Source organism: Neovison vison, chromosome 4 (assembly GCF_020171115.1).
Source record: "Neovison vison isolate M4711 chromosome 4, ASM_NN_V1, whole genome shotgun sequence".
NCBI lineage: Eukaryota > Metazoa > Chordata > Mammalia > Carnivora > Mustelidae > Neogale > Neogale vison.
In genome coordinates this window covers 141,137,697-141,155,512 of record NC_058094.1, presented here as the reverse complement: position 1 = coordinate 141,155,512, position 17,816 = coordinate 141,137,697, and the positions used below count along the sequence as shown (strand labels likewise).

The following is a 17,816-nucleotide window of genomic DNA, read 5'->3' as shown; positions in this document are numbered from 1 at the left end:
ACAATTGAAATGATTGAGTTTCAGGGTACCTGCCTGGCTCAGTCAGGGTCATGAGTTCAAGCCCCACATTGGGCATAGAGCTTACTTTTAAAAAAAAGTGATTTTTATGTGGAAATGTCTCCTCCTTATTCCTTTATGAACAGAAATGTATTCATTACATGCTACATTTTAAAAGGAGTTCTCAGAGCTGCCAGTCTTAAAGTAGAGGTTGAGTAGTGGCCTGCCTATTTCTGCTGCATAAAGGGAAAAGAAGAAAAGACAAAAAAGTGATTGAGGGCGCCTGGGTGGCTCAGTGGGTTAGGCCGCTGCCTTCGGCTCAGGTCATGATCTCAGGGTCCTGGGATCGAGGCCCGCATCGGGCTCTCTGCTCAGCAGGGAGCCTGCTTCCTCCTCTCTCTCTGCCTGCTTGTGATCTCTCTCTGTCAAATAAATAAATAAAATCTTTAAAAAAAAAAAAAAAGTGATTGAGGCAGATTCCTTGATCCTGGCTTCATCCTCCTTCTCTCCATTCCTCTATCCCTCCTTCTTTCCTTCCTTCCTCTTTCGTCCCATCAGCAATTTTTTAAGGAACTTTTCAAACAATGTATTTATTGCAAAATCTTTTAATATGGAACATAGAGACATAAGCTTTTTATACAGATTTAAAACTGAGGGATGGAACACCTGGATGGTTCAGTTGGGTGAGCGTCCAACTCGTCCTCTCTGCTGGAGTCTTGATCTTGGGGTCATGAGTTCAGGCCCCACATTGAGCTCTGAGCCTACGTTTTTAAAAAAATGAAAAATAAAATAAATAAGTAAAACTGAGGGCTTTCGAATTCCTTATAAATGAGTTATTTGAGCCATCTAAAAATAAATTCTCAAAGTCTAACATAAGCATGTTTTACCCCTGAAAATTTTTGTGAGCATGAACTATCTTTAATTTACAGCCATATCAAAGCCATCACCTTATTTTAAAGTTGTTAATAGTTTAAACAAAAATGTGTCAGTTTTGTCGTATTTTTTGCTTTATTTCCTTTTAATGAGCTTTTATAATTTGAATAAGAAATTCAAATTTTTTCTCCTCTGTTTATATAACTGGAAGTTTCTGCTTCTTTTCCATCTCCTTCCCTTCTCTTAATAACTGAAGTAAAGTCCATATTAAAAAATAATAGTACAGTGTATTTGGTGGATGTGACAATAGACAATATGTAATGAATAGTATATTAATTAAGCAAAAAATTGCTCCAAGCTATTGATAGCAGTTGTCTTTGGCATATACAAAGAATTTATTTTTTTCTGGAGTTGAAATTATTTTCTGTAATGAATTTCTTTTACATGTACAGTGAAAAGGATAAAAAAACAAACAAACTCTATTCCAAATATCCAGGTAATCTAAGGCATTCGTTTTGGGGGCTTGAATCACCTAATCGATTGAGTCTATTCCCAACTTTACTTTGAGAGTAGATACTACATATTAGAAGTTGTTTAACCATTGCTAAATGACATGGATCACCTTACAAAATCTGAAAATGTACAGAGTCGTTCTAGTCAAGTCACTGAACCTTTTTAGGCTGCAGTTTTCTTTAAAATGAGGGAATAGGCTACTTAACCTTTAATGTCTGTGTGTCTCCAAATAATACAATTAAGCAAAAATTACCATCAAGTCCTATTTTCACTGTGGCTTTTTGACCCTTAAAATTGTATTTATTTTTCATGAGAGAAAATTTTTCACCGTAAGTTACCTTTCTTCCAAGCTGAGTTCAGCAGGTGGTTAATTAAGCCATATTCCTCACAGAAAAATGTTTCATGTAGGCTTAGAGTCATTAGGACAGGACCTGGCATGTTTTATCGACCCATTAGCTTATAACTCAAGTGTGTTATATGGAATGGGGTTACAAATCTTAACCCTCTTGGGTGAGACATAACCATTTCTCACTAGGTTATAGTATGGTTGTTTGTTTAGAACATCTTTTAGAATACTGATGTGGAATAGTATAACTGCAGGAGAGGAGAAATGATTTAGTAAAGAAATCAACATGCTCTTTTCATTAAAAATATTGGGGAAATAAAAAAGAAGATTAGATCTTTAAATCTTTTCTCTCTGAGTATCTTTCCTTACAGAATTATAACACAAAGTAGTCTCTGTAATGCTTAAACAGAATACCTAATTCTTTTTTTTTTTTTAAGATTTTATTTATTTATTTGACAGACAGAGAGCACAAGTAGGCAGAGAGAGAAGAGGAAGCAGGCTCCCTACTGAGCAGAGAGCCTGATGTGGGGCTTGATCCCAGGACCCTGGGATCATGACCTGAGGCTTTAACCTCAGAGGCAGAGGCTTTAACCCACTGAGCCACCCAGGCGCCCCTAATTCTTTTTTTTTTTTTTTTTTAACCAGAGTTTTCATATACAGAAATACTGAAAGTTGAAAGTACTACTACAGGGCTTACAGTGAAAAACAGCAATTTCCTGGGACGCCTGGGTGGCTCAGTTGGTTGGACGACTGCTTTCGGCTCAGGGCGTGATCCTGGAGTCCCGGGATCGAGTCCCACATCAGGCTCCCAGCTCCATGGGGAGTCTGCTTCGCTCTCTGACCTTCTCCTCGCTCATGCTCTCTCTCACTGTCTCTCTCTCTCAAATAAAATAAATAAAAAATCTTTAAAAAAAAAAAAAAAAACAGCAATTTCCTGAGACCCTCCCCAGAAACAGCTGTGTTCAGCTCATTTGGCTGTTTATTCTGATGTTCACCTCCAGATTTCTAAACGCAATGTTTAGGTAGCTGTTTTTTGATCTTTCAGTGTGTGGGATTTTTTCTTTGACTTTCTTACATAGAAGAGAAGAACTTAGCTCTCTTGCCCAGCTACTCAGACACATTTCCCATCCCCTGTCATTCCAATATGAGCATATCATAATTTTTCTTATATCACATTATTATGAGTATGTACCTACTATTCATAATTGTTGTGAGAACCCCTGTGCCCCTTTCCTGCACTGATACCCTTTTTCCTGAGTTCCATGTTTTCCATGTTTTATTTACTCTCTCCTTTTGGTAGAACATACCATCCAGTAGCTTACTGAGGAAGAATACATGAAAGGTAAACAACTTGAAGCCATGAATGTCTGCAAATCATTATTTTCTGAAACTAACTCTCATTACTTTAGCCTTACCCTTCTTTGAAAAATGCTTAACCTCAGAAATTCAAAGGCAGTGCTCCATTATCTTGTTTCTATTGTTTCCATTGACATAGCCAGTCATTCCAGTCCCAGATTCTTTTTGTACATGACCTGTTTTGTTTTGTTTTGCCTTCTGGAAATTTGTGGAGTCTTCTTTCTGTCCTCAGGGTTATAAAATTTTGTCATGAGAGGGATTTTAGGAGGCAGGAGGAACAAACAAGATTAGGGGAAGGAGGGAAAGCAAAAATATAAGATGACTCCAGGTTTCTAATTTGGCTGACTAGGTAGGTAATACTTTTAACCTAGATTAAGACCAAAGGAGATGTGGGGTGCCTTCTTTTATTTGGAGAGAGGGAAAGCAGATAAAATAAGTGTGGTTATAAATATGCTGAGTTTGAGGGGCCATCAGGATATCCTAGTGAAAATGCCCAAAAAACAGTTTTAAATACAAATTCAAAGCTTAAAAGAAAGGTCATCTGGGGGCGCCTGGGTGGCTCAGTGGGTTAAAGCCTCTGCCTTCAGGTCCTGGGATCGAGCGCCGCATCGGGCTCCCTGCTGAGCGGGGAGCCTGCTTCCTCCTTTCTCTCTGCCTGCCTCTCTGCCTTCTTGTGATCTCTGTCTGTCAAATAAATAAATAAAATCTTTTTAAAAAATTTTTAAAAAAAGAAAGGTCATCTGAAGCTAGAGTCAAAACCATCATACATATGGATAACTCTCAGTTAAGTCAAGGAATTAATGGGAAAAAGCAAGGAAGACTGTATTGAGTGAGAAGGGAGAGGTGTGAACACAGAACTCTGGTACATACCAACATTTGAGGCTTAGGCGGAGAAGAATCAGAGGTGCCCCCTGAGAACGAGTCACCTCTGGCCATCTGATTCTGTCATTTAGGTAGTAGGAAAGAGCCTCTGGGTTCCAGGTAGAGGCCTCTACCTTGCAATGTGTCTTAATAATGTGAAGCCTGCTGATGACCAAGAGGGTATTTATAATATGAAATGCTAAGTGTAATTACAAGATTTTCTTCTAAAATTTTAAAATATCTTTGAGGAGTACCTGGGTGGCTTAGTCGGTTGAATGTCTGACCCTTGGTTTCAGCTTGGGTAATGGTCTCAGGGTCATGAGATCAAGCCCCGTGTCAGGCTCTACGCTCAGTGGGGAGTCTGCTTGAGGATTCTCGCTCTCCCTCTCCCCCTCCCCCAACACACTGTGAGTAGGAGCATTCTCTCTTTCTCTCTCTCTTTCTCTCAGATAAATAAATCTTAAAAAAAAAGACATTTTTGAAAGGTATTTTGAAATTGCAAGAAGGAACAGAGTGAGAAGCATATGGCTAACATGAGTTGGAGCAAGTTAGGATATATGAGGAATCTGAAGCTTGGGAAACAAAGATTGCTCGGTCATGCTCTCTCCTCTCTGGACTACCTCACAGATTACTGTAATTTGATCTTTTATTCCAAATTTGAAAACCGATAGTATTTTCCTTCACTTCCTCTTTCCCCTTCTTGTTTCATCTTCTTCTCAGTTATTGGCAGGAGATTGCTGTTGAGGTACATTTTTATTGACCCAACACTTCTGAAGGTTTGTATTTAATTTCGAGAAGTCTTCCAGTGATTTTCCCAAAACCAGCTTTGCCCTCTACACTAAATTAATAGCACATTCTGCTTCATAGAAGGCCCCACAACCTTCATGAACCAAATACCTCTCAACAGTTTTTATAGGATAAGTTCCTGAGGTTTGAGATTCTGCGGATGGCCACATTTCCTGCAGGGTTACATATTAAAGAGGTTTTAGCAACATGGAGTCTTTGCTGCATTCTATTTATGAACTTTTCCGTTTACCTGCCGTAGACGAAGTATGATGCTGGATACGAGGAGGGATACCAAGGCACATATAGTATCGTCCCAGTCTTCAGGGATCTCTAGTGAGAACAGTAGATACATTCACTCATAACAGGAATGTGAGGCAAGGGATGGTAACTGAACTGAAGGGAAAGCTCAAAGGGCTGTGGTAGCACAGAGGAGAAAGAGATGGATTCTTATTGGCAGAGTTGAGGAAGATTTCATAGGGGAGGTTATTTGAGCTTGGTCTCAGAGATGAGAGGGATTTCAGAAGCAGAGATGACTGTGTCTTCCCCTAGCCTCGGCAATGCACACGATCCAAGGATTAAAGGCCATTATGCCTAAGAGAACGTTTATGGATTGGTTTGTGGAGTGGGCGTGATGAGGATGCCAAGTAATCTGAGACAAGATCTGGGGGCCATGAGTACCATGTGTACAAGTCTATCGTTTATTCTAAATTGAGCCCAGAGATGGCAGCAGGTTTTAAGCAAGAAAATAGAGAGCCAGAAAGTCTTTCACCAAATAATTTGTAGATGAGATTTAGATAGAGAAGAAAGAATAAATAGCTCTCAAATGTATAAATGTCTTTATTTAAGAATTCCCTTGAACAGTTTGTTGAAGATGCTAAGAGCATCTGATATTTGGAAATGCGGAGTTTAAAGTTACTCATACTTCATTTGAGACCAGCTTTTGCATATTAGCCTCTCTGGGACCTTGGGGAAGGAATTTACTCTAAGCTGTAGCTCTTCATGGAGTCATTGCATATAAAGCACACAGCCCAGTGCCTGGTCTGTGTTCAATTTTAATAATGTGCTAGGCTTTACCATTATTGTTGTTATTTCTATCAGAAAAGCTTCCAGGTTAAACAAGGAATGACTGAAGCATTTTAAAAAGAAAAGTTTATGCCTGAGTTTTCAACCTAAAAAATTTTATCAAAACTAATTTAAAACCTTTTCCTCAAGTTAGGAGATAATTTTTCTGACAATATCTTACTTTACAAATGCATGTAATACTGCCTTTTTGGTACACCATAATGAAAAGTCAGATTTAAGGTAAAATCTTTCCCAAGCTTCTAAATTGAAAAAGAGAAAAAGACGTTTCAGAGTCTGATCAGTGGTATAACATGCCAGTATTAGATGTTTGACTTGTTCATTTGCTAATTAAATCTGGGGTTGGTTTACAAAACCGAAGTAAAATAACAGCTCTGTTCTTTTCTGTGGGTGTCGTGGAAAGTTATTAGTTGAGTCCAGTGTGTTTTAAATGCCCAGTGTGTCTGAGTGATGGACAGCGAAATGGGTTTGTTTGTGCTTTCGAAGCTGGAGCATGAGTTTTTTGCTTTAGAGGCACCTGGCTGACTCAGTTGGTAGAGCACATGACTCTGATCTCAGGGCTGTGAGTTCTAGCCCCACGTTGGGTATAAAGATTACTTAAAAATAAAGTCTTAAAAAAAAAAAAGTTTTTTGCTTTAGAGGTTGCCTGATCACCCAGAGTCTCAAATCAGCCTATCCAAAATTAAATTTGTCATCCTCTCCAAATTATCCCTGCTTTACGTTCCTGAATCAAAAGCTGTCAGCTAGATTACTAGAAAAATAAAGGGGGGGGGATCTCTTCTTTCTAAAATTAAATCTCATTGCAAGCCCCCTGTCTGGATAGCCTTTGTTCTTTCTATAAGGAAAATTGATGGAGTTAAAATGGGAAACTTTTTTTTTTAAAGATTTTATTTATTTATTTCACAGAGAGAGATCACAAGTAGACAGAGAGGCAGGCAGAGAGAGAGAGAGAGAGGGAAGCAGGCTCCCTGCTGAGCAGAGAGCCCGATGCGGGACTGGATCTCAGGACCCTGAGGTCATGACCTGAGCCGAAGGCAGCGGCTTAACCCACTGAGCCACCCAGGCACCCAAAATGGGAAACTTTTTGGGAGGCTTCTTAAAATTTTTGGAATGATTTGGATCCTGTAGTTCTTCTGAGTAAATTTATGATTTAAGAGAAACTGATAACACTTAAAAAGTGTTGTTTTAGGACAAGGGCCAGAAAACTATAGGCCAAATCTTGCCTGCTGTCTTGTTTTTATAGATTAAATTTTACTGGAATGAAGCCATGCTTATTCGTTCACATATTTTCTATGACTACAGAGTTGAGTAGAGTAGACAGAGTCTGCATGGCACAGAAAAAAATATTTACTATCCAGCCCTTTATAGAAATAGTTTGGGAACCCATATTTAAGGTCTTTAAATAAAAAAGAGTATCTTTTTCAGTTTAAGTGAGGTGATGCTGAAAAAAATTCCTTCTGCCATCAATATTGTTATAAAATTTGGTGTGTACCTAATTGCTTGTTGAATATTGATCAGATAATTTAAGAAATTATATATATTTATGTATAGTAAAGCTAGTTCTTTGTTTATAGTCCACACAAATTCACTCCTTCAATTCTCTTTGGGTTCAATTCTCATGATGGGTTAATACTTCTAGATGTCATGTATTTCTTTTGCTTACACATGACCTTGCTTTATTAAGTGTACCCTTTCTAAAGCAGTTTGTATAAGCTGTACTTAACACGGTGCTTTGCCTAAAATGTACATCCTGATTTTTAAGGGAAAAGCCAGCATATTAATGTAGTTGATAATTATTCTTTGCTAAGTTAACAGATCCAAAATTGTTTTCTTAAGCATTTAAGCAACCTAACCAAGATTAATTGAGGAAGTCTTTATGCATTTATTGATGTTCTTTTCACCAACAGCACACACATTGGGGCTGATTTTATTAAATTAGGAAACCTATTTATCAAGTTCCCTGGCCCAGAGTACCAGTAAACTTTGAAATAACTACACACATTGAGATCCATGTCTTTTCTAAAACCCAAAACGACTTTACTCATGAACCTCACCCATGTTCCCAGTAGCCCAGAATGTATGGGCAGGCACTCATATATGCAGAGTAATCATTCGTTTTCCCTTTGTTCTGTGCAGGAGGAAAAGTAGGTCTATATTTGGTTTTATTTATTAATGTTGACTCTGTGATATAATTAGTTGTGCAGCTTTGTTTCCATTCCAGAGATGTCTTAATCCTCCTCCTGCAGAGAATGCAGTCTTGTAAAACATGTCCCCGTTTGGTCTTTGTGCCTTTTTGTTTGGCTTCCTCGTATTGCCACCGGCGTAGTTTTTCAGCGCCACGGATCTGATGATGCCTCTGTGCTATTTAAAACTCTCCTTGGTGCCTTTCACCTTTGCGGCTCTCCAGGATGACACACATAATCTGTGATCTGGCCCCCGCCGTCATCTCCAGCTCTGTCCCTCAGTTTTGTCCAATCTAAATGTTATACTCCTACTCCATTAAATATCGGAATTGGGAGTTCTTCTTACAGTGGTGTTTCCATACTTCTCCCATTTGCCCAGGACTGCAGGTCTCCTTCCTTAATCCTTCACTCTTGTCATTAGCTTACACTCATCCTTCAGCTCCAACACTGCCATGTCTAAGAAGGCTCCCCAAAACTCCCTTCCACTTAGACTGAGGAACACCTTGTGGGCCTCCATAGTGCTGCGTGCTTGCGTATGTGCTAGCATGCTCTGTAGAAATTTCCTTTTCATTCATTTGTCTTTCTTTCAAGACCCTAAGTGCTGTGAAGGCCAGGGCCACATCTAAGTCAACTCTGTTTCCCCAGTATGAGGCTTGTGTCCCAAATACTGACTTTTGTGCCTTCTCTTCCTTCCTTACCCCGTTCCGATTTCATGGTTTATCCTAATTATGTTCTTGCTAACTACTCGTCTCCTTCATCTCCTTATCCCATCGCTCCCCCCTCCCCCTTCCTTCTCTACTCCCTGGCTCTCTCTAGGACCTAGCCCTGGTTAATTTTCACATCTTTACCTACTTGGCATCTGCACCCAAACATGTCACCATTGCTGAAGGGACCAACTTTTTGCTTTAACTAAATGGTCACTAAATTCTGTGGGCCATCAACATGCACGACCGTTATGTCGAACTTCTCTAAAATCTCCTTTCCACACTCCAAAACTATCAGATCTCATCACACTGTGAAATTCTAAGTTGACCCTCTTTCATCAGGCACAAAGAATTAATCGGACAACAACTTCATCTTCTCACCACCAAACTACCATCCTCCTGCCAGCTGGGCTCAGGGGTTCCCATGGATTAGGTTTCCATCCCTCATCCAGTGCTGTGGATCCCAGTCTCCATGACTTTGCTTCTGCAGTCACTCCTGCACTTCCTGTCACTCTGCAGACGTCCTCAGGGATCTCCGATGCAACAGAAACTTCCCTTCGTCTCCTATTCCTCCAGTTATTGCCTCCGTTTCTCTGTTCTACTTCAGAACCAGATTTTTTTTTCCTTTAAACCTTTTTTTTTTTTTAAGAGTTTAGTTATTTTTTTGACAGAGATCACAAGTAGGCAGAGAGGCAGGCAGAGAGAGAGGGGGAAGCAGGCTCCCTGCTGAGCAGCGAGCCTAGCCCAATGCGGGGCTCGATCCCAGAATCCTGAGATCATGACCTGAGCGGAAGGCAGAAGCTTAACCCACTGAGCCAGGTGCCCCTCCTTTTAACTTTTTATTCAGGCATAATTTCAAACTCACAGGAAAGACACATGAATAATATCAAGAAATTCCTCTGTACCCTTCACTCAGTTCCCCAGTGATAACACTTTACATTTGCCTTATCTTGTTCTCTCACCCTCTTTGTATTATTCTCTCACTTACTATTTGGATATTTTCCAAATGTTGATTTCCTAACTCCCCCACTCCTTTTACATTAGTCAGATGCCATTCTGTGATAAGGAGGAGTCGTCCTTCGTCCCCTAGTTATTTACGTGTTTCTTTAATACTTTCAGTGGGTTAGAATCCATTATGAGCGTTGCGCTTTTTGTTCAGCTTGTCTCGGAATTGGCAGTCGGAGTCTTTTCAAGTGGGGTCTCGTATCATTTTGTCATTTCCCCATTCTGTAGACACTTACTTTCTGGTATAATGAGACAATGCAAGCTCACCTTATACTTTCCCTTCTCCAGCCCTTGAATCAACCATTTCTCCAAAGAGCCTTCATTCCTTTAAGCAGAAAATGGGATTTAGAAAATAGGATCTGGATTCTGGATGTTTCCATTCCTACTGGGGCGTCATTTATTTATAGGCTCTCTCAGCAGACAGCACGGAGGGCAGCTTAAATTCCACCTCTCTAGAGAAACTTCGTGACTACCTGGTCTCATAGCCATCCAGTCCCTCGGCCAGCAGTCTGTCTGGGCTTCTGTGTGCCACTTAGCACTTGGCTGGTCTCTGTATTGTGTCTTCCTCCCAGATTAGAAATTGGCTTTTGTGAGAATAAAGACCCTAGCGATCTTCTCACTCAGCACTCAGAAAAATGCCTGATGCCGAGTAAGTTTTTGAAGGGATAGATGAGTGGGTAACTCCCTTGTCTTGGGACAGCTTCATCTGTGTAACAGCTTCTTTTGTGTCATAAGCAACAGGAACGTCAGCAGTTAGAGACCAGAAGAAGAGTCTCCTTCCTCATGTTGTTTTTTTAAGATTGTATTTATTTCTTTTGAGAGAGTGTGCAGGGAGGGGCAGAGGCAGAGGGAGACACAATCTGAAACAGACTCCATGCTGAGCGTGACCCTGAAATCTTATGATCTCATGACCCTGAGATCATGACTGAGCTGAAATTAAGAGCCAGATGCTTAACCATCTGAGCCACCCCAGTGCCCCTTTCCTCATATTCTTGATGAAACGGGGAAGATTTGCCATCGCTGTTAAGGAGCTTATTTCTCACTGCCCTTCTATGTTTATTGTACATATGACCCTAATACATGATTGCATAACAACTCTTCTTTTGAACTCTGATTTTAAATATCTAATGTATTAAGCCCATGCTTCTTTACTAGAATATCTGTTTCTCCTTTATGCACCTTCGTACTGTTTACTCACTGACTTTAAAATAGTACCACTTGGTCCTTGTTTGTTCTTTTAATACACACTGTAATACGGGATTGAAAAACATATCAAGGGGCACCTGGGTGGCTCAGTAGGCTAATCCTCTGCCTTCGGCTCAGGTCATGATCCCAGGGTCCTGGGATTGAGCCCCACATTGGGCGCTCTGCCCGGCAGGGAGCCTGCTTCCTCCTCTCTCTCTGCCTGCCTCTCTGCCTACTTGTGATTTCTCTCTCTCTGTGTCAAATAAATAAAAATCTTAAAAAAAAAAAAAAGAAAAAAAAACATATCAAGATTTTTTACAAAAGAAAATTTTAACTAATTTTTTCTTTAGTTAGAACAAAAGAATCAGGCATACCCTATTTGATAGTGTCTTACTTAGATAGTACTTATAGCCTAATGAATGTGTATTATCTGATCCTGTATGTGTAGTGTTTTGTTTTATTGTGTTCCCCTTGTGCTTTTTTTAAATAAATTTTATATGTTAAAAGAGGTCAGACTTATGGAAAAACTGCTAAGATAGTACAGAATTTTCCCATGTGCCCCATACTCCATTTCCCTATTATTGATGTTTTGCATTAATGTGGTACATTTATACAACTAAATGAGCCAGTTTTCATACAGTATTATTGACTAAATTCCCTAGTTTCATTAGATTTTCTTTAGTTTTCACCTGATTTTTTTTTTTTTCCTTTCCAGGATCTCATTCAGGATACCACAGTGCACTTGATAGTTATATCTCCCTTGGGCTCAGCTTGGCTAGATTAACTTCTCAGACTTGCCTTATTTTTGATGACTTTGACAGTTTGGGGAAGTAGTGGTCAGGTATTTTATAGAATGTTTCTCTGTTGGCATTTATCTGATGTTTATCTTATGTTGTTATTAGGGTTGTAGGATTTGAGAGGAAAGTCACAGAGGTCAAGTGCTACTCTCTTCATGTTACATCAAGAGTACATACCAACACAATTTATCACTGCGGGGGTTGGCCTTGACCACCTGACTTTGGTGGCATTTGTCAGGGTTCTTTACTGTAAAGTTACCTTTTATATTCCCTCTTTCCATAATGCACTTTTTGGAAGGAAGTCACAGCTAACACTTAAGAAATACTCTAAGGGGTGTCTAGGTGGCTCAGTTGGTTGAGCGTTTTGACTCTTTGGTTTTGGCTCAGGTCATGACCTTGGGTTTGTGGGATGAAACCCTGAGTGGAGCTTCCTCTTATCACGAAATCAGCTTGACATTCTCTTTCTTTCTCTGCTCTCTCCCTGCTTGCATGCACATGTATTCTCTCTCTCCAGTAAATAAATTAAATAAATAAATAAATAAATAAATAAATAGTTCTTTTAAAAAATGGTTACCCCCCTTGAGGGTGGAGTGTCTATATAAATTATTTGGAACTCTTCTGCAGAGATTTGTCTGTTTATCCCTATTTCTTTTTTTCTGTCTTTATGACTCGTGGCTATTCCTCTTAATACTTTGGATTGTAAATTTTAACATTTTTATTATGTTTATTGTTTCAGCTCTAGCCGTTGAGAGCTCTTTCATTTGGCTGCCGTGTCCCTTTGACATATATATCCCCATTATTGTGGATTTGTTTTGTTTTATTTTCGTTTTTTGAGTATTCCCTTATCTGACACTACAAGATGCTAAAGGCTTATCTTGCATATATCCAGCCCCATTCCTAGAGCCAGTGTTTCAGTCTTGTTTTTTTTTTTTTTCTTAATTGAACTGGATTCTGTAATACTGTTTGGTTTTGTTTTTAAATTTTAATTAGCGTGAGATATTTGTGGGTTTTTTTAAAGATTTTATTTATTTATTTGACAGAGATCACAAGTAGGTAGAGAGGCAGGCAGAGAAAGGGAAGCAGGCTGTCTGCCGAGCAGAGAGCCCAATGCGGGCTCTATCCCAGGACCCCGAGATCATGATCCGAGCTGAAGGCAGAGGCTTAACCCACTGAGCCACTCAGGCGCCCCTATCGTGAGATATTTGTAACATGATTATATTTTTATCAAAATATTTTAAAATGGTCTGTTGGCTTTGTGACTCTCCAGCTATCAGGATATTTTTTTAGCTAAACTATGGTTGACACACAGTATTACATCAGTGTCAAGGGTGCAACACAATGATTTGACAACTGTGTACCTTATGCTATGTCACTGTGAGTGTCGCTATCATCTGTTCATCGTACAGTACTATTACAATGCCAGTGACTGTATTTCCTGTGCTGTACCTTTCATCCCCACTACTTAATCATTCCACTATTGGAAGGAATGTTTTGTTCTTTGATTAAAGATATAATTGTTTTCATTCGTAACCAGGATTCCTATCAGGTGAATAGAGTGATACTTCATTGTTTACCTGACGTTTATCACAATCTCAGGAAAAGAACTGGTTACACACAAGTGAATTTTTCAAATGCTTAGAGCTTAAACTTTTCATTTACCCATTTTTTCCCTTCCTTCAAGGAACATACTTTAAGTACCTTCTGTGTGCTGAGCACGGTGCTGGGTTCTCAGAACAGAGAGACAAGACACGGTTCTGTTTCCTGAATAGTCACAGTCTAATGGGGACATAGCTACACTTCAACATGGTGGGCACTATATTTTAGGTGAGCTCCAGATGACATAGAAGCCGACAGTGGAGATCAAGGGCAATTTCTTGACATTTTGCAGAATAATGTTAATTAGCCAGAGGAAAAGGGAATAAATGAACCTGGCAGGGAGGTGAAGGTCGATGAGCAAAGGTGTCTTAACGAAATGAGCAGCAGATAACTAAGAGAGTATGGCACTTCTGAAATACAACAAGAAGCTCACTGTGACTGGAGCATAACGTAAGACAGCGGCAGTGGCGAGAGGGGAGCAGAAGGCCTAGGATCCGTCAGAAAGGGCCTCGGGTTGCCATGTTCACATTCCCGGGCACTGCTGAAGGGGTTTTAGGCAGGGGGCAGTCACTCTGACAATACTGTGGGCAGTGAATTAGAATAGCCAGGAAACGGGATGAGGAATCCATTTCAGCAATCTAAACATGAGATGAGGACAGTGGTGACAGAGTAGAGTGGATGGACTGATGGGATAGAAAGGAAGTAGAACCAGCAAAGCTTATCAACAGATGGATATAAGGTTAAAAGAGAGTGGGTGATAATGGAAGTGATGAATGCAACAGAGCTGTTTACATGTAACTGGCCATATAGGCATGTACCAAAAAGCGTAGCCATAATATAATTAAAACCGCAGTTCATGTTCCTTACTGAACCAAAGTTTGTGTGTCTACTTTCCAAGTGTCTTGGAAACATTGCTGTTGATTAACACACCAGTCATTGATCACTGGTGAAAGAATAGTATGTGTGAGGATTAAGTATTAAATACTCCAATATACCTCACTCTCAACGTCCCCAAAATAGAACAAAATAAACTGAAAGAAACCAACACTCGATGTATGGAAAATTTTCAAATAAAAAATGATTTCCTCTGTTGCAATCCTTATACCTATTGTACAACAGCCAACTTTAGCTGTCTTGTTAATGCCTCTAGAATGTTCTCTTCCATTCCCTGGCAGAGCTTAGCTGGTGGTGTCTGTTATCTCAAGTAGAAATCATAGTGATACATCTACACAGTGCATTAGTCTCACCAGCTTTTCCCACTTTGCAAACAGCTCCACAAATGTGAATTTGGCATTTGTAAAATTACAAATATCATTGACCTATTTACATGTCATTTTACACAAATATTTTATGCAAACATTTTGGTTTACATCTCACTGTAATATCATTTGGGGTTTCTCTATATTAATAAGTGATGTGTATGCCTCAGAAAGTTCCTGTTGACTAGAACATAACCCAGCTTCTAACTGAATCTGGCCAATACTCTCATGAAATATCTCAACATTTCCATAAAGCCACCAGCAAGTGATAGCAACTCATTTTTGCAGATGAGAAAATTGAAATAGTGACTTAGATGTATCACCTCAAGCCTCCTTGTTTAATAATGTCTTTCCTATAAATGCTACTTCCAAAATAAAATAGTTCAAGATGAAATAAGCATATGCAAATGTCAGATAACAAGTTTATATAATCCCTTAGTCACGAAGGCAGTTCCAGAAGGAGGTGGAAGGCATCCAAAGCAGAATATTATAATTTTTATAAAATAAGAGATAGAGAAAGGACTGGGAAACAGTCCAAAAGGCTCCTAGACAATAATAGCCTCTCTTAATTGAAGTGAATTAAATAAGATAGTAATCATTAGGTTTATTAATATCTGCTGAGATACAAAACAAAGTAAGAAACACAGCTCCTACCTTGGCTTGATAAGTGCCAGAAAAATGGGATTTGCCTGCATTTATTTTGCCATACCTTCATATGTAGTGATCAGGAGAAACTTCTGCATAGGCTGCATAGTGGTTTTCCAGCTTCTTTTATAGATGTGTAGGACCTCCTGACTCATTCTATCTCCTAACAGTTCCTCGCTTTAAATAAGGAACTGATGAGATGATATCTAAAATTTATTCAGAAATTGAAGTATAGATCATAATGTTAAGACCAGCTCCTCTTCAGTACAAGCTCCTGGCCAGTATTCTATATTTTTAAGAATAATTGACATACAATATTGTATGAGTTTCAGATGTACAACATAATGGATTGATATTTATATACATTATAAAATAGTCACCACAGTAAGTCTAGTTACCATCTACTACCATACAAAGTTGCTACAGTATTATTGACTATATTCCCCATGCTGTACATTACATCCCCACATCTTTATTTTATGACTGGAAGACTGTACCTTTTAATCCCTTTGAACTGTTTCATCCATCTTTCCCACCTACCCCTCACCTCTGGCAACCATCATTTTGTTCTCTGTTTTTGTTTTGTTTGTTCATTTGTTTTTTAGATTCCACCAATGAGTGAAATTATATGGTATTTTTCTTTTTGTAACTTATTTTACTGAGCATAATACCCTCTAGATCCATCCGTGTTGCAAATGGCAACATTTCATTTTTTTTTTTTTTGCAACATTTCATTCTTAAGGCTATGTAATGTTCCATTGTAAATATATACACCACATTTTTTTTATCCAATCATCTGTTGAAGGATATTAGTTTGCTTCCAAATTTGGGCTATTATAAATAATTCTGCAATGAACATAGGGGTGCATATTTCTTTTCAAAATAGTGTTTTCATTTTCTTTGGTTAAATACCTAGAAGTGGATTATGTATCATATGGTAGTTCTATGAATAGTTTTTTCATAGAGGCTTGAGTGTTTTCTATATATAGTATCATGTCACCTGCATATAGTGACAGTTTAGTTTTTCCTTTCCAATTTAAATGCACTTTCTTTCTTTTTCTTGCTTAATTGCTATGGCTGGGATTTCCATTACTATGTTGAATAAAAATGGTAAGAATGGGCATCCTTGTCATGTTCCTGATCTTAGAAGGAAAGCTTTCAGCCTTTCACTGTTGAGTGTGATATTAGCTCTGGGTTTGTCATACATAACCTTTATTATGTTGAGGTGCATTCTCTTTGTATCCACTTTGTTGAGAGTTTTATCCTAAATGGATGTTGAATTTTGTCAAATGCTTTTTCTCCATCTATTGAGATGATCATGTGATTTTTATCCTTCATTTTGTTAATGTGGTACATCACATTGATTGATTTCAGGTATTGAACCGTCCTTGCATCCCTAGAATAAATCCTACTTGATCATGGTGTATGATCACTTAAAGTATCATTAAATTCAGTTTGCTAATATTTTGGTGAGGATCTTTCCATTTAGACTTACGAGGAATACTGACCTCTAATTTTCTTTCTTTCTTTCTTTCTTTTTTTTTTTTTTTTTTTTTTGGTAGTGTCTTTGGTTTCGGTACTAGGGTAGTGCTAGCCTCAGAATGAATTTGAAAGTGTTTCATCCTCTTTTTTCTTTTTGGAATAGTTTGAGAAGAATAGATATTAACTTGTCTTTAAATGTTTGATAGGATTCACTGGTGAAGCTGTCTGGTCCTGTATTTTAGTTTGTTGGGAGTTTTATTACTGTAATTTTATTACTAGTAATTGGTCTATTCAGATTTTGATTTTTTTTTCTTCAGATTTTCTATTTCTTTCTGATTTAGTCATGGAAGATTGTATGTTTATAGGAATTTATCCATTTCTTCTAGGTTGGCCAGTTTGTTGGCATGTAATTTTTCACAGTAGTCTTTTATAATCCTTTGTATTTCTGTAGTGTTGTTTATAACTTGTCTTTCACTTCTGGTTTTACTTAAACCTTCTCTTATTTTTTCTTAATAAGTCCAGGTAAAGGTTTATCAATTCTGTTTATCTGTTCAAAGAACCAGCTCTTAGTTTCATGAGTCTTTTCTATGGCTTATTTAGTCTCTTTTTCACTAATTGCACTCTGATCTTTATTTTCTTCCTTTTACTAACTTTGGGCTATGTTTTTTCTTTTTTTTTTCTAGTTTCCTTAATTTTTGGGGTTTTTTTCCTTGTTTTTTTGTTTGTTTGATTTGTTTTTGTTTTTGTTTTGAGGGAAGCCTATAAACTTCTCTCTTAGAATTGCTTCTCCTGCATCCTGTAGATTTTGGAATGTCATATTTCCCTTTTCATTTGTCTCAAGTATTTTTTTGCTTCATTTTTGATTTCTTCATTGACCTGTTGTTTATATAGTAGCATGTTTTTAGCTTTCATGTATTTGTGCTTTTTTCCAGTTTTTTTTTCTTGTCATGTATTTCTACTTCTATACTGTTGTGATCAGAAAAGAATCTTGATATGATTTCAGTCTTCTTAAATTTATTGAGATTTCTGGGGCACCTGGGTAAGTCAATTGGTTAAACGTCTGCCTTCATCTCAGGTCATGGTCTCAGAGTCCTGGGATCAAGCCCTGTGTCAGGCTTCTTGCTCAGCAGGGAATCTGCTTCTCCCTT

At 38.4% G+C, this 17,816-nt stretch overlaps 1 protein-coding gene and 1 non-coding gene across 2 annotated transcripts in view; both read left to right on the top strand.

The window, feature by feature from the left end:
* LOC122904706 (B-cell receptor-associated protein 29) overlaps positions 1 to 17,816 on the top strand; it is a 49,044-nt gene that overhangs the window by 18,647 nt on the left and 12,581 nt on the right. The window lies entirely within an intron of this gene.
* Positions 103 to 241, top strand: LOC122905809. The gene has a single exon (XR_006384481.1). It is a non-coding gene; the product is annotated as a small nucleolar RNA U109 (small nucleolar RNA).